This window comes from Pristiophorus japonicus, unplaced genomic scaffold (genome assembly GCF_044704955.1).
Source record: "Pristiophorus japonicus isolate sPriJap1 unplaced genomic scaffold, sPriJap1.hap1 HAP1_SCAFFOLD_82, whole genome shotgun sequence".
NCBI classification, from domain to species: domain Eukaryota; kingdom Metazoa; phylum Chordata; class Chondrichthyes; family Pristiophoridae; genus Pristiophorus; species Pristiophorus japonicus.
In genome coordinates, this window is record NW_027254740.1 from 495,889 (window position 1) to 521,569 (window position 25,681).

Consider the following 25,681-nt stretch of genomic DNA (forward strand, 5'->3'; position numbering starts at 1 on the left):
GAGTGTTGGATAGATACAGCCTCTCTCATTCTCTGACACTATGTGACAGTTGAGTGTTGGATAGATACTGCCTCTCTCATTCTCTGACACGATGTGACAGGTGAGTGTTGGATAGATACTGCCTCTCTCATTATCTGTCACTTTGTGACAGGTGAGTGATGCATAGATACTGCCTCTCTCATTCTCTGACACTATGTGACAGGTGAGTGTTGGATCGATACTGCCTCTCATTCTCTGACACTATGTGACAGGTGAGTTTTGGATAGATACTGCCTCTCTCATTCTCTGACACTATGTGGCAGGTGAGTGTTGGATAGATACTGACTCTCTCATTCTCTGACACTTTGTGACAGGTGAGTGATGCATAGATACTGCCTCTCTCATTCTCTGACACTATGTGACAGGTAAGTGTTAGATAGATACTACTTCACTCATTCTCTGACACTATGTGACAGGTGACGGTCGGATAGATACTGCCTCTCTCATTCTCTGATACAGTGTGACAGGTGAGTGGAGGATAGATACTGCCTCTGTCATTCTCTGACACTATGTGACAGGTGAGTGTTGGATAGATACTGCCTCTCTCATTCTCTGACACTATGTGACAGGTGAGTGTTGGATAGATAATGCCTCTCTCATTATCTGACACAATGTGACAGGTGAGTGTTGGATAGATACTGCTTCTCTCATTCTCTGACACGATGTGACAGATTCTGATTGACAGGTCAGTGTAAGCTGGACACTGCCACTTTCAATCTCTGGTGCAGTGTCAGTGTGGGACTGACCGGTGATTCTCGGATAGATACTGACACTTTCACTCTCTGATCTATTGACAGGTAAATATAGAATTAATATTGTGGGTATCTGCTATGGTGGATTTGAATCTGTATCTGTCCATCTCTGCTATGTGAATGAGTGTTTTACTCTATCTTTCAGTTTCTGATACAAGAGCGTGGGTTTTATCCTGTACCTGTCAATTGCTGGTAATTGACTGTGGGTTTCATTCTGCACCTTTCCATGCTTGGTGTGTGAGTGTGTGTTTTGTGCTGTATCTGTCCATCTCTGTTATCTGAATGTGAGCTCGACTCCATACCCGTCATTCTCCAGTGTGTTAGTGTTGTTTTACTGTGTACCACCAATTCCTGATAGAATATTAATTTTACTTTCTCACTGTCAATTTTTGTTGTGGAGGTGAGTGTTTTTCCTGAATCTGTCAGTCTCTGGGAAATGAATCTGAGTTTTACTCTGTCTCAGGTATGTGAGTGTGGGCCTTTCTCTGTATCTCCATTTCTGTTGTGGGAGTCTCGGTTTTATTCTGTACCTGTCAAGTTCTGATACTTGATTATGGGCCTTCCTCTATTTCTGCCTTTTTCTGCTTAATTGTGAGTGGACTTTCGTTTGTACCTGTCAGTTTCTGGTGTGGTAGAGAGGTCTTTAACCTGTACTGATTACTGGTGAGTGACTATGGGCATGTCACTGTATCTGTCAATTTATGTTATGGGAATATGGATTTTAATATGTCAGACTCTGATATGTGAGTATGGGTTTTATACTGTACCTCTCAGTCTCTGATATCCAAGTGTATGTATTTTTCTGTAACTGTTAGGTTTTGGTGTATGTTGAGGTTTAATCTGTGCCTCTCAGTTTCAGCTATGGTGGTCTGGGTTTAATCTGTATTTGCCAGTCTCTGGTATGTGAACGTGAGAATCAATTTTACATTTTACCTGTATTTCTGATATGTGAGTGAAGATTTTGCCTTCTACCTGTCATTGTTCTGATGTGTGTGTGGGTTTTACTCTGCCCCTATCAGTTTCTGCAATGCAAGTAACAATTTTACGTACTGCCTTTCAGTTTTTCGATATGTGCCCATGGGATTTACACGTTACCTGTCATTCTCTGGTATGCAAGTAGGGATTTTATTCTATTACTGTCACTTTCATATATGTGCGTTTGTGTTGTATACTGTATCTGTCAGTCTATAATACAGGAATGTGGGGTTTCTTCTGCACCTGTCATCTCCTGGTGTGTTCAAGTGGTTAAATACTGAATCCATCAGATTCTGAAACATGAATATGGCTTTTGCTCTGTACCCATCAGCTTCTGATATGCGAGTGTTTTTATACTTTCTGTTTGACATGTTTTCCAATCGGCGATTGTGTTTTTTATTCTCTACCTGCCAGTTTCTGGCAATTGAGTGTGGGTGTTTAATGTATCTGTAAGTGTGATCTGTTTCAATGGTGAAACAGCATTTGATTCTACTGTTCCATGTGGCTGTAAGATTCACAATGTAATTCTGCCACTTCAGATCACTGTGGGACTGACAGCTTATGCTGCCTGTGACAATAGGATTGAGGCCAGTTCTGTGTCTCTGCGCTCTGTGAGTGATAATCTACTTACTGTGTGTGAGAAGGAGCTGCCTGCACTGTTCCTTGTGTTCCGGGTGGAGGAAAGATCACATTTGTTCAGGCTGGATAAAGAATTTTGTTCTGAGAATAATAATACGAGAACATTATTAGTTCTAAGATATGGATGCGGGGAGAATTTGATGTATCTAAGGAGTGACAATGTATCTCTCGATCACAAGCAACATGGTTCTGGGGAACTCAGTTCACCAAAACAATATAACCCGTCTTTAAAATATCTTATCCCACTCTCCTCTCCTGGTGCCTGCAATAGATGAACTTTGTGAAACTCCTCACATCCTCACTGTCAGGCTGTGTTTCCACTGCTCACTGCCCAAGAACAACAGACACGGTGAGATTGGAACTGAATCAGGAAAATTCACGACTGATTTGGGAAAGAAAGCAGCAATGATTTGAAAGAGCGAGGTGATTTACTTTCTCTGTTACCTTACACTGTCCACACACAGCCCGAGAATGCCCTCTCCCTTCCCCTACTCACATCATGTTCCGGAACTAGTTCCTGCTCCACTCTGCCTCTTACACACAGCCCCCGAGGGAACTAAACCAGGAACGTTCACTACTGGTTTGGAGAGAGAAAGCAGCAGATTGTAAATAGGTGATTCTGACCATTCTGTCTCCCTTACCCTGGTCACACACTGTCCACACACAGCCCGAGAATGGCCTCTCCCTTCCCCCACTCACACCACGCACTGAGACTGGTTCTTGCTCCACTCTGCCTCTTACACACAGCCCCCGACTCTCCCTGAACTCCCCCCGGACTCAATGCCGATCTCTGAGCCCATCTGCAGACACGCTCCCAAAGCGCTGTGCTGCTGTAAGGAGGCTGCTGCTCGCTGCCTTACACCGGGGCCGCAGTGTCTCCATTCCCGGCTGTTTTGAACCATCTTCTTCCACTACCTGAGTGAATGGTGATCACAGGCAGGGATGGGGGAGGGGAGGGCGCATGTGCTCTTCTGCTCACTTGGAATCGACACAGGGGGCAGGGCTGAACCGAACATGCGCAGCTCTCTGCAATAATTCAGCCTGTAAAAATCAAAGCACACTTTTCCCAACTTACTTTTATCAGAATCTGAGCAAAGGAACTGGGCCTGGGGAGTGGGGGGAAGGACAGAGAATGATTAAAGCTGGGAGTCTTGTCCCTTGGAGATGCTCAATTTGGGATCATCCCATGCAGGGTGTTTCTCACCATGAGCCCGTCTTCACAAAACAATCCTGCAGAAACATCGGAGGGACGAGGGAGTGGGAGTGTTTCCTAGGACTGTGCAGGAGTTAATATTAGACAGATACAGTCCGTGATTAGTTTAATTAGAGTAAAACACTCGGTCACTGAGAGTAATACTTATGTATGGGTGGAGCTATGGAATACGGAATACCAAAGGGCAGAAAATGCTAGTGGGAGTTGTGTACAGACCACCAAACAGTAGTAGTGAGGTTGGGCACAGCATCAAACAAGAATTTAGAGATGTGTGCAATAAAGGTACAGCAGTTATCATGGGCGACTTTAATTTACATATAGATTGGGCTCACCAAACTGGTAGCAATGCGGTGGAGGAAGATTTCCTGGAATGTATTAGGGATGGTTTTCCAGGATATCGAGGAATCAACATAGAGGGCTGGCCATCCTAGACTGGGTGATGTGTAATGAGAAAGGACTAATTAGCAATCTTGTTGTGCGAGGCCCCTTGGGGAAGAGTGACTATAATATGGTAGAATTCTTTATTAAGGAGAGTGACGCAGTTAATTCAGAGACTAGAGTCCTGAACTTAAGGAAAGGTAACTTTGAAGGTATGAGACGTGAATTGGCTAGAATACACTGGCGACTGATACTTAAAGGGTTGACGGTGGATACACAATGGCAAACATTTAAAGATCACATGGATGAACTTCAACAATTGTACATCCCTGTCTGGAGTAAAAATAAAATGGGGAAGGTGGCTCAACTGTGGCTCTCAAGGGAAATTAAGGATTGTGTTAAATCCAAGGAAGAGCCATTTACATTGACCAGAAAAAGCATCAAACCGGAAAACTGGAAGAATTTTATCATACAGCAGAAGAGGACAAAGGGTTTAATTAGGAGGGGGAAAATAGAGTATGAGGAGAAGCTTGCTGGGAACATAACTGACTGCAAAAGCTTCTGTATCTATTTGAAGAGAAAAAAATTAGTGAAGACAAATTTAGGTCCCTTGCAATCAGATATAGGTGAATTTATAATGGGGAACAAAGAAATGGCGGACCAGTTAAACGGATATTTGCTTCAAAGGAAGAAACAAGTAACCTTCCGGAAGTACTAAGGGACCGAGGGTCTAGTGAGAAGGAGGAACTGAAGGAAATCCTTATTAGGTAGGAAATTGTGTTAGGGATATTGATGGGATTAAAGGCCATTAAATCTCCAAGGCCTGATCGTCTGCATCCCAGAGTACTTAAGCAAGTAGCTCTAGAAATAGTGGATACATTGGTGATCGTTTTCCAACAGTGTATCGACTCTGGATCAGTTCCTATGGACTGGAGGGCAGCTAATGTAACACCACTTTTTAAGAAAGGAGGGAGTGAGAAAACGTCTGACATCAGTAGTGGGGAAAATGTTGGAATCAATTATTAAAGATGAAATAGCAGCGCATTTGGAAAGCAGTGATGGGATCAGTCCAAGTCAGCATGGATTTATGAAAGGTTGCTTGACAAACCTTCTAGAATTTTTTGAAAATGTAACTAGTAGAGTGGACAAGGCAGAATCAGTGGATGTGGTGTATTGGACTTTCAAAAGGCTTTTGACAAGGTCCCACTCAAGAGATTAGTGTGTAAAATTTAAGCACATGGTATTGGGGTTAATGTACTGACGTGGATAGAGAACTGGTTGGCAGACAGGAAGTGGAATGTCAGGATAAACGGGTCCTTTTCAGTATGTTAGGCAGTGACTAGTGGGGTGCATCAGGGCCCAGTGCTGACACCCCAGCTCTTTACAATGATTTGGATGAAGGAAATGAGTACAATATCTCCAAGCCTGCAGATGGCACGAATCTGGGTGGTGGTGTGAGCTGTGAGGAGGACGCTAAGAGGCTGCAGGGTGACTTGAACAGGTTAGGTGAGTGTGTAGACGCATGGCAGATGTAGTATAATGTGGATAAATGTGAGGTTATCCACTTTGGTGGCAAAAACATGAAGGCACAATATTATCTGAATGGCGGCAGATTTGGAAAAGGGGAGGTGCAACGAGACCTGGGTGTCATGGTACATCAGTCATTGAAAGTTGGCATGCAGGTACAATAGGCAGTGAAGATGGCAAATGTTATGTTGGCCTTCATAGCTACGGGATTTGAGTATAGGAGCAGGGAAGTTTTACTGCAGTTGTACAGGGCCTTAGTGAGGCCTCACCTGGAATATTGTGTTCAGTTTTGGTCTCCTAATCTGAGGAAGGACGTTCTTGCTATTAGGGAGTGCAGCGAAGGTTCACCAGATTGATTCCCGGGATGGCATGACAGATGTTTGAGGAGTGACTGGATTGATTGGGCCTGTATTCATTGAAGTTTAGAAGGATGAGATGGGATCTCAGAGAAACATGTAAAATTCTGACAGGACTGGACAGGTTAGATGCAGGAAGAATGTTCCCGATGTTGGGGAAGTCCAGAACCAGGGGACATAGTCTAAGGATAAGGGGTAAACCATTTATGAATGAGATGAGGAGAAATTTCTTTACTCAGAGTTGTCAACCTGTGGAACTGCCTACCGCAGAGATTTGTTGATGGCAGTTCATTGGATACATTCAAGAGGGAGTTAGATATCGTCCATATGGCTGAAGTGATCAAGAGGTATGGAGAGAAAGCAGGAAATGGATACTGAGGTGAATGATCAGCCATGATCTTATTGAATGGTGGTGCTGGCTCGAAGGGCCTACTCCTGCAACTATTTTCCAAGTTTCTATATTTCTAAGTGGATAATCAAGCGGCTCGAGGGAGGCAGGAACTTAGTACAATCCCTATCCCTAATGAAGTAGTACTCGGTAATATAATGGGAATGAAGGTGGACAATTCACCTGGACCTGATGGCTTCCATCCTAGGGTCTTAAGAGGAGTGGCTGTAGAAATAGTGGATGCATTGGTTGTAATCTAGCAAAATTTCCTGGATTCTGGGGCAGTCCCAGCAGATTGGAAAACCGCAAATGTAATGCTTCTATTTAAAAAAAGGACACAGACAAAAAGCAGGAAACTATAGACCAGTTAGCCTAACATCTGTCGTTGGGAAAATGCTGGAGTCCATTATTAAAGAAGCAGCAGCAGAATATTTGAAAAAGCATGATTCAATCAAGCAGAGTCAGCATGGATTTACGAAAGGGGAAATCATGTTGGACAAATTTACTGGAGTTTTTTGACGATGTAAGAAGCAGGGTGGATAAGGGGGACCAATTGATGTGGTGCATTTGGATTTCCAGAAGGCATTCGATAAGGTGCCACATAAGAGGTTAACGGCACAAGGTAAATGCTCATGGGGTTGGGGGGAGTATATTTGCATGGATTGAGGTTTGATTAACTAACTGAAAACAGAGAGTCGGGATAAATGGGTCATTTTCTGGTTGGCAAATGTTGACTAGTGTGCTGCCGCAGGGATTGGTGCTGGGTCCTCAACTAATTACAATCTATACTAATGATTGGTTAAAGGACCGAGTGTAATGTCGCCAAGTTTGCTGATGATACATAGATGGGTGGGAAAGAAAATTGTCAGGACACATAAAATCTGAAAAGGAATATGAACAGGCTAAATGAGTGGGCAAAACTTTGGTAGATGGAGTATAATGTGGGAAAACATGAAGTTATCCACTTTGGCAGAAATAATAGAAAAGCAAATTATAATTTAAATGGAGAACAATTGCAAAGTACAGAGTACAGAGGGACCTGGGGGTCCTTGTGCATAAAATACAAAAATTTAGTATGCAGGTACAGCAAGTAATCAGGAAATATAAAAGCAGAAGTGTAAGCTACTTCTTTGCAGGGTATTGGTGAGGCCACAACTGGAGTATTGTGTGTGATTTTGGTCTCAGTATTTAAGGAAGGATATCCTTGCATTGGAGGCTGTTCAGAGGTTGATTCCAGAGATGAACAGGGTTGTCTTATGAGGATAGGTTGAATAGGTTGGACCTATACACATTCACATTGGAGTTCAAAAGAATGAGAGGTGATCTTATCAAAACATATAAGATAACGAGGAGCCTCGACAAGATGGATGCAGAGAGGATATTTCCAATGGTGGGGGACACTAGAACTAGAGGGCATGATCTTAGGATAAGGGGTCACCCATTTAAAGTTGAGATGAGGAGAAATTTCTTCACTCAGAGCGGTGTTAATCTATGGAATTATCTTCCCCGGAGAGCTGTGGAGGCTGGGTCATTGAATATATTTAAGGCAGAGGTAGACAGATTTTTGAGTGATAAGGGAATGAAGAGTTATGGGGAGCGGGCGGGAATGTGGAGCTGAGTCCATGATCAGATCAGCCATGATCTTATTGAATGGCAGAGCAAGCTCGAGGTGCCAGATGACCTCCTCCTGCACCAATTTCTTATGTTCTTATGAGATAATAACTCTGGGACTGTACATGGGGATTCTAACCCTGGGACTGTACATGGGGACTCTAACCCTGGGACTGTGCACAGGGATTCCAACCCTGGGACTGTATACAGGGATTCCAACCCTGGGACTGTGCACAGGGATTCCAACCCTGGGACTGTGCACAGGGATTCATACCCTGGGACTGTACATGGGGACTCTAACCCTGGGAGTGAACAGCTCTGGGGCATTCCTGTTACAATTGTCTGGGACGTAAACCGGAAGCTGAGCACTGAGCAGCGCCTTTCGGAGATGGTGAAAAATCCGAGGTGTGGAGTGAGCATAAAATTACTAATTGTTGCTTTACCCTGGAGGACCGGTGGGAAAGACACGTTGTTCCTGCACCAAGATAGCCGCGCATGCGCGTTGCTACTCACTGAATCAAGATGGCGGCCGCTGAACTTACCTTCCTGTACAAAGGTGGCCGGCATTACACTGGGCCTGTGACCGGGAGAAAGCCTCGAGGCTGCCGCCGCCAATATTCCGCTTATTATTCCGGGCTTACGACGGGCACCAGTTATTTATGAAGACTCCTCGGCTACCGGCTGGTCCATTACTCCTCTCTGCCCCGCTGAAAAAGCGCTCTTTTACGCAGCAGATGTTCACCGCATGCACTCCGCCATTACACGTACTGCGCATGCTCCAAACTCAGCTTGCTACCGCGCATGCGCACTGGACGCCTGTCGTCCGGGTGCGGCACATTGACCGCCGCGGGGAATGCTGGTTAAATAAACCGCCATTGAAAGGCCATGTTAGTGACTATTCGATGATTTACTGTGATTGAAAGGCTGCATTAGAGGGAGCAGCGTGCGGCGGCCCGGCCCGGAAATGGGCGCGGTCCCGGCCTGCAAGACCATCAGCAGGCCGGGGCCATCAGAGAGAGCAGCGTGCGGCGCCATACCACTGCAGGAGGGCGATGGCTGCCAAGTCACATCGCTGAGTGCAGTGCGAGCAGTTACAGCAGGAGGGGAACAGGAACGCTAAGAGTTTGTAGAAGGAAGTGACTGGGGCCCAGGAAAGGCGTGAGTCTTTTGCCCAGACTAGGGGATGGCACTCCGTCCGTGCAGCAGAGCTGGTCTCCAGTCGTCTTGGTTAACCCTTGCCACTGGACCAAGAGCAACGGCCACCACACGTTGAAACAAATTCCAAGCAAAGGCATCTTCCACCCTCCAAAATGTAGTTTGAGATCTCGAAAATTAGGTCCTTCATTGAAACACTTGTGAACTCATTCTTTTTTGGCGTGGAAGCAAGTCATCCTCGCTTCGAAGGACTGCCTATAATGATGACTCTGATTGCATTGGGTACTGATTCTGGCAGTTAGATTTTGTTTTTGCTGATCGTCATAACTGAGCTGGAGATTATTGTTCTGTATAAATATTGAATATTTCAGCTTATTTCAAACACCGTGTGTTGATTATTTGATTTCTCCATAATATGAGGAGATTAATTAATGTTCCCTTTCCTTCCATTTTGGGCCTTTTCTTACTCGAGATTACTTCACTTCTCACGAAGTTCATCTTTTACCACATGAAATCCCAAGCTTTTTTTGTTTGAGTATACGGCTTGTGGGTGTCATTGACTGAACCGGTGTGCCTCAATTTACACTCATTTGACGTTCCTTTAAACCAATCCTTGAAAGAACTATCTTGCTTAAGACTGGAAATCTGTTATTTTCTGTATTGTTTAACGATTTTTGAAAGTAGTTAGAAGAACTCGACACTTACTGTATGAGATCGCCTTTGAAATGTTCTGGTCTTTGTAATTGCCTTTGCTAATTTTGATGGGCTTGTTGATTATAATTACTTGTTACTAACATACCTTGCAGTATTCCTTGCACCAAAATAATTGTTTAACTGCTTCCATTATCAGGTCTTTAGCTCCTCCACTGATCTCTGCTTCCTCTTGCGGGGAACATAGAACTAGATGGCATAGTCTGAGAATAAGGGGTCGCCCATTGAAAATGGAAATTAAGAGGAATTTCTTCTCAGGATCGTGATTTTTTGAAATTCTCTACCCCAGAGAGCAGCGGAGGCTGCACTCTTGAATAGGTTTAAATTGCAGATATACTTATTTTTGAAAAATAGGGGAGTCAAGGCTTATGGGGAGATAGCAGGGAAGTGGAATTGAGGCCATGATCAGATCAGCCATGAACTTGTTGAATGGCAGAGCGGGCTCAAGGGGCCAGATGGCCTACTTCTGCTCGTATTTCTTATGTTCTTAGCCTTTGTTTGTGTTCTGTATGTAAACCTGTAAATACCTTATTCAACCACCAGAGGGCTCATCCCCTGGAATCCCAAGGGATTCCACAATCCCTTGGGAGCAGCTGTACTTAAGAAGGACTCACAGGCTGAGAGGCACTCTGGAGACGAGCAATAAAAGACGAAGGTCACACTTTACTTTGAGCTCACAGTATCTGGTCTGACTCTTTATCATACATAACAATGGCGACGAGATACAGATGACGGACCCCATCGCAATGATGCATAGAACAGTGGGCATCCAGGAGAAATTTTTGGATGGGAGATGATTGGGAAACCTTCGTGGAATGACTCGACCAATACTTCGTGGCCAATGGCTGGAAGGAGAAGTAAATGCTGCCAAAAAAAGGCGATTCTCCTCACCATTTACGGGGCACCAACGTATGGCCTCATGAAAAATCAACTTGTTCCAGCGAAAACCACAGAGAAATCCTGTGATGTATTGAGCACACTGGTTCGAGAACATCTTAATCCAAAGGAAAGCGTTCTGATGCTGAGGTACTGGTTCTATACGTACAAAGGGTCTGAAGGTCAGGAAGTGGCGAGTTATGTCGCCGAGCTAAGATGTCTTGCAGGACATTGCAAATTTGAAGGACAATTGGGGCACATGCTCAGGGACGATTTCTTACTGAACATTGACCATGAAATAATACTTCACAAAATTTGGACTGTAGAGAACCTAACCTGGAGTAAAGCCATAGCGTTCATCGCCACCAGTGACGATAACAAGTAAATCTCACCGTGTTGGTACAAGTACTGTGAACAAAGTATGTTGTTTTTGAATCGTAACGCACAGGGCAGTCCCCATATGCATGCAGCTGCACGTCCGCAGATGTCTCAAAGTCCACCATCAAGGGTGATGAATGCTAGGCCATTAACATCTTGTTGGCGCTGTGGTTGTGATCATCATTTCCATTCATGCCACTTCAATGGCTACGTTTGCAAGGGCTGTGGATCAATGGTACACATCCAACGTATGTGCAGGCGAGCTGCAAACCCTACTAATCCTGCAAACCACCATGTTGCAGAGGAGGACAGATCCAGGGTGGATCATGAGGTACCAAAGCCTCAGACTGAGGAGGCAGAGGTATATGCGGTGCACACATTTACCACAAAGTGTCCCCGATAAAGCTGAAGATTGAATTAAATGAACTGTTGGTGTCAATAGAGCTGGACACGGGCGCGAGCGAGTCCATTATGAGCAAAAAGACTTCCGATAAATTGAGCTGCAGCAAGGCCTCAAGGCCAGACCTGACACCCATTCACACTAAACTGAGAACTTACACAAAGGAACTGATTCTCATAATCGGCAGTGCTACTGTAAAGCTCTCCTGCGATGGAGCGGTACACAAGTTTACAGTCTGGGTGCTACCGGGCGATGGTCCCAAGCTGCTCAGCAGGAGCTGGCTGGGGTCGATATGCTGGAACTGGGACGACGTCCGAGCGCTCTCGTCCATCAACAACACTTCATGTGCCGAGGTCTTAAACAAGTTCCTCTCGCTGTTTGAACCAGACATCGGGAAGTTCCAAGGAGCAAAAGTGCAAATCCACATAATTCCAGTGGCGCGACCCTTTCACCACAAGGTGGGAGCAGTACTGAACATGATGAGAGAATGAGGGTGGAGATCGAGCTGGACCGGCTGCAATGAGAAGGCATCATTTCTCGGATCGATTTCAATGAGTGGGCCAGTCCGATTATTCCAGTCCTCAAGGGAGATGGCACACTCAGAATCTGTGGTGATTACAAAGTAGCTATCAATCGTTTCTCCCTGCAGGATCAATACCCACTTCCAAAGGCAGACGAACTTTTTCTGACGCTGGCAAGAGGAAAGATGTTCATGAAGATGGAATCGATCTCGGTCTAAATGACACAGGAGCTGGGAGAATTATCGAAGGGCCTTATCTGCGTCAACACGCACAAAGGTCTCTTCATTTACAACAGATGCCCGTTTGGGAGTCGATCAGCTGCGGCGATATTCCAGAGAAACATGGAAAGTTTACTGATGTCGGTCCCAAGCACCGTGGTCATCCAGGATGACATTTTGGTTGCAGGTTGTGACACAATGGAGCATTTGCAGAACCTGGAGGAGGTTCTTAATCGGTTTAATCACGTGGGGCTCAGGTTAAAACGATCGAAGTGCATTTTCCTGGCACCTAAAGTGGAGTTCCTGGGGAGAAGAATTTCAGTGGACGGCATCACGCCAACAGATTCGAAGACGGAGGCAATCGAGAACGCACTAAGGCCACAGAACGTGACGGAGCTGCGGTCGTTTCTGGTACTCCTGAACTACTTTGGTAACTTTCTATCGGGTCTCAGCACACAGTCAGAACCATTGCATGCCTTACTCTGTAAAGGAGACGAATGGGTTAGGGGTAAAAGCTAAGAAAATGCCTTTGTAAAAGCGAGAAACCTATTATGCTCAAATTGCTTGTGTTGTATGATCCATGTCTGCGTTTGGTACTAGCATGTGATGCGTCCTCATATGGTGTCGGGTGTGTCATGCAATAAGCTAATGAATCTGGGAAATTGCAACCGGTTGCTTATGCATCCACAAGTCTGTCGATGGCTGAGTAGGCGCTGCCACCACTGAAAGCCTGCGGGCCATGTTTGCCATGCACGGTCTGCCGGATGCTCTTGTGAGTGATAACGGGCTGTGTTTCACCAGTGCCCAGTTCAAAGAGATCATGACGCGCAATGGAATCAAACATATAACATCTGCCCCGTTCAAACCAGCATTCAATTATCAGCCAGAGAGAGTAGTGCAAACAATGAAATAGAGCTGTAGGGGTAACTGTAGGCTCACTGCAGACTCTCCTATCGCGAGTCCTGCTTAGTTACCACACGAGACCACACTCGCTCATTGGATTTCCAGCCGCTGAACTGCTCATGAAAAGGGCTTTTAAGACGAGGCTCTCGTTAGTCCATTCTGATCTACATGAACAGATGGAGAGCAGGTGGCTTCAACAAAGTACATATCATGGTAGCGCAAATGTGTCACGTGATCCTTTATTTGTTTAGAACTAGGGACAAGGTCCAAAATTGCTTCCTGGCTCTGCCGTGGCCAAAGAGGGGAGTAGGGTGTTCGGGTCAAACTTACAAATCGGCGAGAGGTGCGTGGAGAGGTCTATAAAAGGCGTACTTGTGCAGCTACAGGGAGAAGGCAAAAGAGAAGTAGAAAGAAACAGAAAAGAGACGTCACAGCCTAGGGGGTAAGTGATTGGCTGGTGATTGGTGAGTAGTTTTCTTTTTTCTCTTCGATAACAGTGAGTAAACTTTAGCATTGTTGTTGCCTATCTAAGGGTTAAGTCATGGCAGGACAGCTCGGTCGCGTGTTATGCTCCTCCTTATCCATGTGGGAACTCAGGGACGACACCTGTGTTCCTGACGACTATGTATGCGGGAAGTGTATCCGCCTCAAGCTCCTGGCGGACCGCGTTGCGGGGTTGGAGCTGAGGGTGGATTCAATCTGGAGCATCCACGATGCTGAGAATGAGGTGAGTAGCACGTGCAGCGAGTTGGTCATATCGCAGGTAAAGGGTCCACAGCCAGTCATGGAATGGATGACCAGCAGGAAGAGCAGTGCAAGGAAGGTAGTGCAGGGGTCCCCTGTGATCATCCCCCTGCAAAACAGATACGCTGCTCAGAGTACTGTTGAGGGGGATGACTCATCAGGGGAGGGCAGCAGCAGCCAAGTCCATGGCACCGTGGCTGGCTCTGTTGCACAAGAGGGCTGGAAAAATAGTGGGAGAGCGATAGTGATAGGGGATTCAATTGCAAGGGGAATAGATAGGCGTTTCTGCGGCCGCAACCAAGACTCCAGGATGGTATGTTGCCTCCCTGGTGCAAGGGTCAAGGATGTCTCGGTGCGAGTGCAGGACATTCTAAAAAGGGAGGGAGAACAGCCAGTTGTCGTGGTGCACATTGGTACCAACGACATGGTTAAAAAAGGGATGAGGTCCTACGAAACGAATTTAAGGAGCGAGGAGCTAAATTAAAACGTAGGACCTCAAAAGTAGTAATCTCGGGATTGCTACCAGTGCCACGTGCGCGTCAGAGTAGGAATCGCAGGATAGCGCAGAAGAATACGTGGCTTGAGCAGTGATGCAGCAGGGAGGGATTCAAATTCCTGGGGCATTGGAACCGGTTCTGGGGGAGGTGGGACCAGTACAAACCGGACGGTCTGCACCTGGGCAGGACCGGAAGCAATGTCCTAGCGGGAGTGTTTGCTAGTGCTGTTGGGGAGGAGTTAAACTAATATGGCAGGGGGATGGGAAACAATGCAGGGAGACAGAGGGAAACACAAAGGAGACAAAAGCAAAAGACAGAAAGGAGATGAGGAAAAGTGGAGGGCAGAGAAACCTAAGGGAAAGAACAAAAAGGGCCACTGTACAGCAAACTTCTAAAATGACAAAGGGTTTTAAAAAAACAAGCCTGAAGGCTTTGTGTCTTAATGCAAGGAGTATCCGCAATAAGGTGGATTAATTAACTGTGCAAATAGATGTTAACAAATATGATGTGATTGGGATTACAGAGACGTGGCTCCAGGATGATCAGGGCTGGGAACTCAACATCCAGGGGTATTCAACATTCAAGAAGGATAGAATAAAAGGAAAAGGAGATAGGGCAGCATTGCTGGTTAAGGAGGAGATTAATGCAATAGTTAGGAAGGACATTAGATTGGATGATGTGGAATCTATATGGGTAGAGCTGCAGTACACCAAAGGGCAAAATACGTTAGTAGTGGAGTTGTGTACAGACCTCCAAACAGTAGTAGTGATGTTGGGGAGGGCATCAAACAGGAAATTAGGGTTCCATGCAATAAGGGTGCAGAAGTTATAATGGCTGACTTTAATATTCACATAGATTTGGCTAACCAAACTGGAAGCAATACGGTGGAGGAGGATTTCCTGGATTGCATAAGGGATGGTTTTCTAGACCAATATGTCGAGGAACCAACTAGAGGGGAGGCCATCTTAGACTGGGTGTTGTGTAATAAGAGAGGATTAATTAGCAATCTCGTTGTGCGAGACCCCTTGGGGAAGAGTGACCATAATATGGTGGAATTCTGCATTAGGACGGAGAATGAAACAGTTAATTCAGAGACCATGGTCCAGAACTTAAAGAAGGGTAACTTTGAAGGTATGAGGCGTGAATTGGCTAGGATAGATTGGCGAATGATACTTAAGGGGTTGACTGTGGATGGGCAATGGCAGACATGTCGAGACCGCATGGATGAACTACAACAATTGTACATTCCTGTCTGGCGGAAAAAATAAAAAAGGGAAGGTGGCTCAAACGTGGCTATCAAAGGAAATCAGGGATAGTATTAAAGCCAAGGAAGTGGCATACAAATTGGCCAGAAATAGCAGCGAACCCGGTGACTGGGAGAAATTAAGAACTCAGCAGAGGAGGACAAAGGGTTTGATTAGGGCAGGGAAAATGGAGTACGAGAAGAAGCGTGCAGGGAACATTAAGGCTGATTGCAAAAGTTTCTATAGATATGTAAAGAGAAAAAGGTTAGTAAAGACAAATGCAGGTCCCGTGCAGTCAGAATCAGGGGAAGTCATAACGGGGAACAAAGAAATGGCAGAACAATTGAACAATTACTTTGGTTCGGTATTCACTAAGGAGGACACAAACAACCTTCCGGATATAAAAGTGGTCAGAGGGTCTAGTAAGGAGGAGGAACTGTGGGAAATCCTTATTAGTCGGGAAATTGTCTTGGGGAAATTGATGGGATTGAAGGCCGATAAATCCCCAGGGCCTGATGGACTGCATCTCAGAGTACATAAGAAGGTGGCCTTGGAAATAGCGGATGCATTGACAGTCATTTTCCAACATTCCATTGACTCTGGATCAGCTCCTATGGAGTGGAGTGTAGCCAATGTAACGCCACTTTCTAAAAAAGGAGGGAGAGGGAAAACAGGGAATGATAGACCGGTCAGCCTGACCTCAGTAGTGGGTAAAATGATGGAACCAATTATTAAGGATGTCATAGCAGCGCATTTGGAAAGAGGTGTCATGATAGGTCCAAGTCAGCATGGATTTGTGAAAGGGAAATCGTGCTTGACAAATCTTCTGGAATTTTTTGAGGATGTTTCCAGTAGAGTGGACAAGGGAGAACCAGTTGGTGTGGTATAATTGGACTTTCAGAAAGCTTTCGACAAGGTCCCACACAAGAGATTAACGTGCAAAGTTAAAGCACATGGGATTGGGGGTAGTGTGCTGACATGGATTGAGAACTGGTTGTCAGACAGGAAGCAAAGTGTAGAAGTAAATGGGGACTTTTCAGAATGGCAGGCAGTGACTAGTGGGGTACCGCAAGGTTCTGTGCTGCTGCCTCAGCTGTTTGCATTGTACATTAATGATTTAGATGAAGGGATTAAATGCAGGATTTCCAAATTTGCGGACGACACTAAGTTGGGTGGCAGTGTAAGCTGCGAGGATGATGCTATGAGGCTTCAGTGTGACTTGGATACGTTAGGTGAGTGGGTAAATGCATGGCCGCTGAAGTATAATGTGGATATATGTGAGATTATCCACTTTGGTGGTTAAAACTTAGAGACAGGCTATTATCTGAATGGTGACAGATTAGGAAAAGGAGAGGTGCAACGAGACCTGGGTGTCATGGTACATCAGTCATTGAAGGTTGGCATGCAGGTACAGCAGGCGGTTAAGAAACCAAATGGCATGTTGGCCTTCATAGCGAGGGGATTTGAGTACAAGGGCAGGGGGGTGTTGCTACAGTTGTACAGAGCCTTGGTGAGGCCACACCTGGAGTATTGTGTACAGTTTTGGTCTCCTAACTTGAGGAAGGACATTCTTGCTATTGAGGGAGTGCAGCGAAGATTCACCAGACTGATTCCCGGGATGGTGGGACTGACCTATCAAGAAAGATTGGATCAACTGGGCTTGTATTCACTGGAGTTCAGATTAATTAGAGGGGACCTCATATAAACGTTTAACATTCTGACGGATTTCGACAGGTTAGATGCAGGAAGAATGTTCCCAATGTTGGGGAAGTCCAGAATCAGGGGTCACAGTCTAAGGATAAGGGGTAAGCCATTTAGGACCGAGATGAGGAAAAACCTCTTCACCCAGAGAGTGGTGAACCTGTGGAATTCTCTACCACAGAAAGTAGTTGAGGTCAATTCACTAAATATATTTAAGAGAAAGCTAGCTGAAGTCCTTACTACTCGGGGGATCAAGGGGTATTGCGAGAAAGCAGGAAGGGGGAACTGAAGCTGAATGTTCAGCCATGAACTCATTGAATGGCGGTGCAGGCTCGAAGGGCCGAATGGCCTTCTCCTGCATTTATTTTCTATGTTGCTATGTTTCAAATGTTTTCCCTTTGATGAAAATATTATTAATTTGAGACATTATATTATCAAATTGCAGCATCCTTGTCAGTGAAGGTTGAATTTTGCCATGAGGTTAAATGTGATTGCCAGAAAAACCAGAGGGGTGAAATGTTTAACACAATAACGACGAGGGTGGGAGTACACTGGCTTGGCAATATATGGTCTGAACCTCTAGGCCACCTCGTCTCCTATTTACATCCCCTACATTTTGCATCCAAACAGAAATAACGCGCAAGAAAGTCCACTTCAGCGCTTGTTCTGCCCGTGCAACGAGATCGACAGTGATGAAAATGTGCCATTAGCTTTTGAAAGCAAACAACCCTCCTTTACTTCAGGTGAGTGACTGTACGAGATGGTTGGTTTTGAGGCAGAATCGAAACAAAAAATATAAAATTCTACACGGCGAGTTAGTTGACCGCGGCCGGACTCGAACCTGCAATCTTCTGATAAAACTGCGGTTAAAACTGAAGTTAGATGCCCTCATCATTTGGCCACGCGGCCATTGTAGTCGGCATGGTATTTGTTGTTGTTTATATTGAGAGCAAATTTGGGACAAGGTTTTCATCATGTCGTGAATTTGGGAAAAGATGAGCATATTGCGAGTAATGAATAGATGCGCTGCGATATGGGTGCGCACGGGCTCAGGTAACTTCAATGTATCTTGAAACACAAGAGTTTAACAATTCGGTCCTCGCACCTGAAATGATACTCCTTTTAAAACTATACAGAATGATCCGGCATTCTGAGTAAATACGTCTTAAAGGGGCAAATTATGAACCAGAACTGACAACCGTCCGGTTTAACAGACACCGAATGATTCGGGACTGTTGGCACATCCGTCTTTCACAGATGTAGAATGACACTGACTGACAGCAGTTCCGTTTTAAAAGCATAAAGTGGGATTTCTATCATCCCTGAAGGCAATTGTGCTGTGCGTGAGTGAGCGTGGGGCTCAGGAGCACGCTGGGTTGGGATGGTTGTTGAAGCCACAGATGATAGACAGGCAGGAATGAGGGAAGAAAGTAAAACCAACCCAGACAAAAAGCCAATTTTCACGTTTTCACGTTCAGTCGGATAATCATTCCGATGTTTTGAGGAAAAGTTAAAGATTATTGATTTTTTCAACAAAAACAGCACCTGGAAAATTTAGGCAGCGAGAAAAAACAAAAGGGAGCGTCTGTGATACAGTGGAACGCAGGAGTGATTAAATAATAAATGGCACAACGGGAAACGACAAAGTGGATGGTAATCAGGGAATAAAGTAACAAAGGATGGTCCAGGAAGGACGTTATTGGGAACAGCAGAACGATTAATAGACAATGGGAGCGGTCCTTTTGATCCGATATGTTCCAGCTAATGTTGAGGCTAGAAGTCTATAAACTGCCTAAAATATAGCGAGTCAACGCCTTTTAATCAGACCAGGCAGCTTGGCCTCCCCGGATTGATTTCCTGTCTGGTTGGAATTCGACAGCCAAGGGATTAATTCAAAAGCTAGCTTCTCACAGCGTTTCAACGCAAGAGAAACAGGACGCACTCATATTCAGGGCAGAGTATGTTTTACGTTGAAGTTAAGATTGACGCTGAATGTACGCTTATCCCAGTGGAGGTCAGCTCAAGCATGCAGTGAGGAAGATATACTGATCAAGTATTGGCCGGAATTAAACACGGGTTTAGGTTGTCCAATGAGACACAGAGCCGAATACATCTGTGATACTTTAATTTTACTCAGTGAGTAAATTTCACTTTGCTCCTGTGAAACTCTGGTATTGGGACGCCGTGGGAACAGCTGCGCAAAATCACACGTTTTCATTTGAAATATTTCTGTTTTCGCACATGTCGACCGGCTGTGAGAAGCGGATCTTTGACTAAAAGACGGCGGATTTCGTCGGGGATTTCAACCCGTGACCTCTTGCATTTCAATTATGAAAATCCCGAAGTAAGAATCTCTAAACCTAGACCAACGAGCCACGTCGGTCTCAGCCACTGACCGTAGTTCACTATTCGGCCCATGCTGCATGTGCTGTCTCTCAGAGACCTACCTAATTCGTCCCCATGACAATAGCCCTGCTTATGTTTTCCCTTTGATCAATATATTATTAATTTGAAACATTACATGACCAAAGTGCAGCATCCTTGTCACTAAATATTGAATTTAGCCATGAGATTAAATATGATTGAAAAAGTAACCGAAGGGGTTAATTGTTTAACCTGATAACGACGAGAGTGGGATTTGAACCCACGCATACACAACACATTGGATAAGCAGATCATCGCCTGAAGTTCTCGGCCATCTCGTCTCCTATTACGAGCTCTGTCAGCAATTGAATTTGTTGCTTTTTGCATCCAAACAGAAATAAAGTTGAAGAAAGTCGACTTCACTGCTTGCTCTGCCCGTGCAATCAGATCGACAGTGAAAATGTGCCATTAGCTTCTTAAAGCAAACAGCATTTCTTTTCTTCAGATGAGTGACAGTACGAGATGGCTCGTTTTGTGGCAGAATTACAGCAAAAAATAGCACATTTCGCCTAACGAGTTAATTTACGGCGGCAAGACGCGAACCTGCAAATTTCTGATAACGTCGCGGTTACAATCGAAGTCAGACACCTCAATCATTCTACCACGCGGCTGCTGCCGTGAGGAAAACAATTTGTTGTCGTTTATATTAGGAGCAAATTCGGGGCAAAAGCTATACCTAGGAGTGGGTTTTGGAAAATGTGAGCATATTTCAAGTAAATGAACAGATGTGATGCGATCTGGGTGCGCACTTTAGCTGGGTTTGAAACTTGGAACACAAAGCTTAACAATTCGGTCATCACAGCTGAAATCATACTCCTTTTCAAAATATACATGGTGATCCGGGACTATGAGAAAATCTGTCTTAAAGGGAAAGATTATGAACCGGAACTGACAACCATCCCTTTTAAACAGACACAGAATGATCCGGGACAGCAAGCACATCCGTTTTTACACAGATGCAGAATGACACTTGACTTACAGCAGTTCACTTTTAAAAGAATAAAGTGAGATTTCCATCATCCCTCAAGGCAGTGAGTGAGCGTGGGGCTCAGGACCACGCGGGACTGGGACGGTGATTGAAGCCCCAGGTGATAAACAGGCAGGAAGGAAGGAGGGAAGCAAAACCAACCCAGACAAAAAGCCAATCTAATAAAATTTATATACTAAATTTTTTAAGGAATGTATACATGTGAAATTTATTAAACAAAAATTGAATTTCATTTGTTTTAAATAAATATATCATTAATTAATAATGTATTTATTTTTTGCTTGAACGAAGGCTGGGTGTCTGGATGTTTACTATTGGAGATAAGGATGTGCACGCAGTAAATACGGACACGCACCGTCAGCCCATGGTGGAAGACAAGCCACGAGGGAAGATGTGGGAGACAACGGCGATCTTTTAAAGTGACGTGTGTCTGTCTGCTGTTTTTCAGATGTGCAATGTCAGGATCCGACAGCAGCTGCTTCTGCTGTGAAAGTGGACAAAAGCAATAGAGCCCAGTGCAGGCAGATCAGAAAAACGCACATTTATTGTGAAATTTAAAAAGCGGGGAGGTATACATTGTATATAAGTATACACTCACACACACACACTTATATACTTATAAATATATATATAAATATATATATATAAACAAAGTCAGTCAGTCAGTCATGTCTTGTCTTGTCCTGTTTTGATTTGATTTGAATTTGAAAATAAGGTGGTTAAGGTCATCCTGACACAAAGCCCACACGCAAGCCCTGGCTGAAATCCGTATGTTTCTAACTTGTGTTTTTTGCATTTTTTCAGATGTGGAATGTCAAGATACCACAGCAGATTCTTCTCCTGTAAGATATTCCGCGAAGGAGTGTTCAAGCAAATCGCATGGCTTCAAATTCCATGTACAGTGTTTTTTCACATATGATATGAAATGCCAAGCAAGATCGCACAACACGTTTGCAGTCTCTCCCTCTCTCTCTTACACAAACTCACAAACAAACTTGAATTCCTACACCCTCCAAAGACAATTTTTGAAATTTTAAATGTTAAATCTGGAATAGACAGCACATCTCTTTTAAACAGACACAGAATGATTCGGGACTGATAGCATATCCCTTTTAAACAGACACAGAGATTTGCGTGGCTGAAAGCAAATCCCTGTGAAGCAGATATAGAATATTCTTGGACTGAAAGTTCTTTAATTTTAAACCGGCCCAGAATGATCCGGGACTGAGAGCAAATCCCTTTGAAAACAGGCACAGATTGATCCTGGACTGACAGCAAATCGGTTTAGACTGACACTAACTGATCCGTGACCTCTCGCATTTCCACTGTGAAAATGACAAAGAGAGTATCATAGTCCTCGACCAATGTGCCGCCGACAGTAAAATGCGTAACCCTTTCTATATTAAAACGGCATATTCTGACGGTAGTGAAGAAAGCTATTCGGCCCAACGTGGCTGTGCTGTGTCCCTAAGAGAGCGATCAAATTAGTCCCCCTCTGCATAGTCCTGCGAATAACAACATAAGAACGTAAATTTTACCTTTTATGAATATATTGGGCCTGAAGTCATTGTGCTAGGCTTCCCCCAGGCGCTCGGCTGCAAATAGTGATAACGTTCCACACCTAACTTTTGCTCCTGCACCCTCCGCACCTGAGGCTTTCTCTTCCCGCGCTTCGCAGCGCGTTCACGTCTTGGAGCTGCGGAGGGAGAAGCTGGATTCACCTGGCTCTGGACAGCCAATGAAGGTACAGTATTATCATTCGTAATAATAGCATCTCCGTAAGCAGCGGTTCTCAGTATTACGAATCAGAACGCCACCTTCACCCAAACACACATAAAAAGTAAAAAAAAAAACACCTCACGTATGTAATATTAATTTAAATTAAAGTTAACAAATATATTAGAAAAAAATATATTATTCGGATTTTTTTTTAAGTTTGATATTTACGTTTTAAAATAAACATTCCTTAGTGGACATAGTTTTTTAACATAAAAATGTTATTACATTTTCTTTCTATATGTTTTTATATTTTTTACATGTTTAAAAACTCTTACGCTGATAAAATTAGGCTGTGCACCTGCTTTTCCCAGGCGCAAGCAATTAAGGACATTAGCTGGGCAATTAATGGGTGAATAGCGCATACTCACGCGAATGTCCTTCTCCTGAAGAAGCGTTGGGTCTGTCAAGCAAGAATTTGACATTGGAAAACCTGGTTTTCAGTGCATGCGCCTCGCACGCCAAAGAAGGGCTTTTGTGGGTGCTTGCCGGTTGCGTACGTACTCCGTACAGACCCAGTGAGGCCGGAAGTACAGGCCCTATATTAATTTGAGACATGACATGACCAAAGTACAGCATCCTTGACAGTAAAAGGCAAATTTGGCCACGAGTTTTTATGTGATTGACAAAACAACAAGAGGCTTCAAACGTTTTACACAATAAGGACGAGTATGGGATTCGGAGCCACGGATGCAGATCACAATGGATTAGCAGGTATTCGCCTTAAACTCTGAGCCACCTCCTCTCCCGTTTGAAGCAACGCTAGGCATTCAATTTCCTGCTTTTTGCATCCAAACAGAAATATTCTGCAAGAATGTCCAATTCACCGCTTGTCCTGCCTATGCAAGCAGATCGACAATGTTGAAAATGTGCCATCAGCTTCTTAAAGCAAAGGGCTTTCCATTACTTCAGGTGGTGTTCACACGTGGAATTAAATGCACCAGATACAGCAGAAGTAGGAATGCTGAAACAGCGGTGTTAGGATATTCATAAAAAGAATGAATTGGAATGGGGCAGCAGAAACAGGGGAACTAGGAGCTCCGGAAACGGGAATTAGGAGCTCCGGAAACAAGGAAATTAGGAGCTCCAGAAACATCAGCATTGCTTGATCTCCAGAAACAACGGAATCAGAGTGCCCGAGAATGACGGGAAAAAGGATCAAGAAACAGTTGAATTAGGATCTCCAGAAATACGGAGAATTAGGATCAACAGAAACAGAGGAATTAGGACCTCAAGGTATGGGGGAATTAGGAGACCGTAACAGAAACCTGAAAATTAGTAGAGAGCTAAATACACAGGGAAATTACGAAACAGCTACAGTTACAATGTAATTCTTAACTCCAAAAACTGGGACGTTAGGAGAGGGCATCATAATCAGGGAAAGTAGGAGCGCCAGAAGTATGGTTATTAGGAAGAGGAAAATTAAGAGCTCCAGCACTTTACCTTATAAAGCAGGGGAATTAGGAGCAGCAGAAAAGGAGAGTTAGCCATTAAAGAAAGAGGTGAACTAGGTTCACCTGATACAGGGGAATTATGAGCTCCAGTGAGAGGGGCATTATTTACTCCAAAACATGGGACAAAGATGTTACTGAAACATTAGAACGAAGAGCTGCAGAAACAGTGTAATTGGAGCGCCAGAAAGAGGGTAATCTGGAGTTCTTGACACAGGGAAATGAGGAGCACCTGAAACTGGAGAATTAGAAGCTGCTGAAATAGAGAAATGAGGAATGCAAGAAAATGGAGAATTCGGAGATGCAGAAACAGAGGCGTAAGGAGCTCCTGAAACAGAGGAATTAGGAGCTCTTGAAACATGGGGAATTCAGAGCTCCGGGTACATGGAAATTAGGAGTTTCAGAAACAGGGGCATTTGGTGTTCAAAAGACGGGAATTATGACAACCAAAAACAGGGGGATTAGGAGAAATTTCACTACTTGCCCCCCTAAATATCATTGTCAGGCACAGTTTCTAATATAATATACTCTGACCCATCTTTCGTAGGTTCAATAAGAAATAATTTACACTCCGTCACTGGGACCAATATCTGCATAGTTATTGTCCCACATACCTAATAAGCGTCTCTTTGCAACTTTAGGTTTCACGATACTATTTACACTGCCAATTACATTTTTATTCACTAAAATTGGACGAGAGTGCGGAACTGGAAAGTGCCTCGCCGTTTGTTTTTCGTGTTCTCTCTCCTCACGTCTGTCTTTCTTTCTGTCTCCCCATCTGTTTCCAACACTCTCTTGCCCAACCTATCACTCCGCCGTCTTTCTCGCCACGTGTGTAACCCCCGTCTGTCTTTCTCTGTGCCCCTGCCGCCTGTCTCTCCGTCTGACTCCCACTGTCTTTTTCTTTCCTCTGCTGTTATCTCTATTTCTGTCTCCCCGTCTGTGCCCGTCAGTCTCTCCCCATCCACCCCTATGCCGTCTGCCTCTCGAGTCTGTCCCTTGCATTTCACGTTCCGTCTGGCCCCGCAGTCTGTTAACCTATTTCTCTCACTGTCTGTCTCTGTCGTTACCTCCCTGCCTCCCTCCTGTTTAACTCCCCCGTTTGTCATCCTCTCTGTCGCCCCAGTCTTGCTCTCTCTCTCCCTAACTTTTCTGTGTCTGTCTGATGCGTCTGTTCTATTTCTGTCTTGCCCATTTCCCTCTGCTGTATCTCTCGCCCCTTCTCCATCCTCCAGTCTATCTACAACCATCAGTCTCACCCACTCTGTCTCCTTCTTTTACATTTCCAGTCGGTTATCTCCACCACACGGTCTGCCGCTCTCGCTCTATCACCTCCTGTAGGTCTCTCTCTCTCTGTCCCCCGCCCCTATCTATCTCCTTCCTATCTCTCGCCTGTCTTTCTCTCACTCTCTCTGTTGCCCCTCTGGCTCACCAGTTTGCCTGCTCCCGTCTAGCACCGTCTCAGCCTTTGTCTTTGTAACATATCATCTATCTACCGCAGCCTGTCGCAATGCACTATTCGTCCAGTCAATCTCTATCCCATCACACCCAATTTGTTGCTCTTTCTCTCTCACTCTGTCTCTCGCTCCCCCAGCTCTTTTTCTTCGTCCACCACGTCGTTTTCTCCCTGTCTTTCCGGGTCTGTTTTCTGCCCATTTCTCTCCCACCTCTGTCCCACTCTAACCCTCTGCACGTGTACTCAATTCTGTCTATCCACAGCTGTCTCCCCATCTCTCATTCTCTCTGCCACCGCCAAATGTTAACTCTCTTTACATCGCCGATCTGTCTATCTGACTCCGCCATCTGGTTCTCTCCC

The 25,681-nt window shown here is 44.8% G+C and overlaps 1 long non-coding RNA gene across 1 annotated transcript in view; it reads right to left on the minus strand.

Moving 5' to 3' along the window:
* The window catches only part of LOC139257298 (uncharacterized), a 153,522-nt gene extending 144,886 nt beyond the window's left edge, over positions 1 to 8,636 (minus strand). Inside the window, exons 1-2 of the long non-coding RNA XR_011592240.1 lie at positions 8,421 to 8,636; positions 2,398 to 2,486 (exon numbers count right to left, since the gene is read on the minus strand). This is a non-coding gene — a long non-coding RNA (uncharacterized lncRNA). The remainder of the gene's footprint in view (positions 1 to 2,397; positions 2,487 to 8,420) is intronic.
* Between the last annotated feature and the right edge of the window lie 17,045 nt (positions 8,637 to 25,681).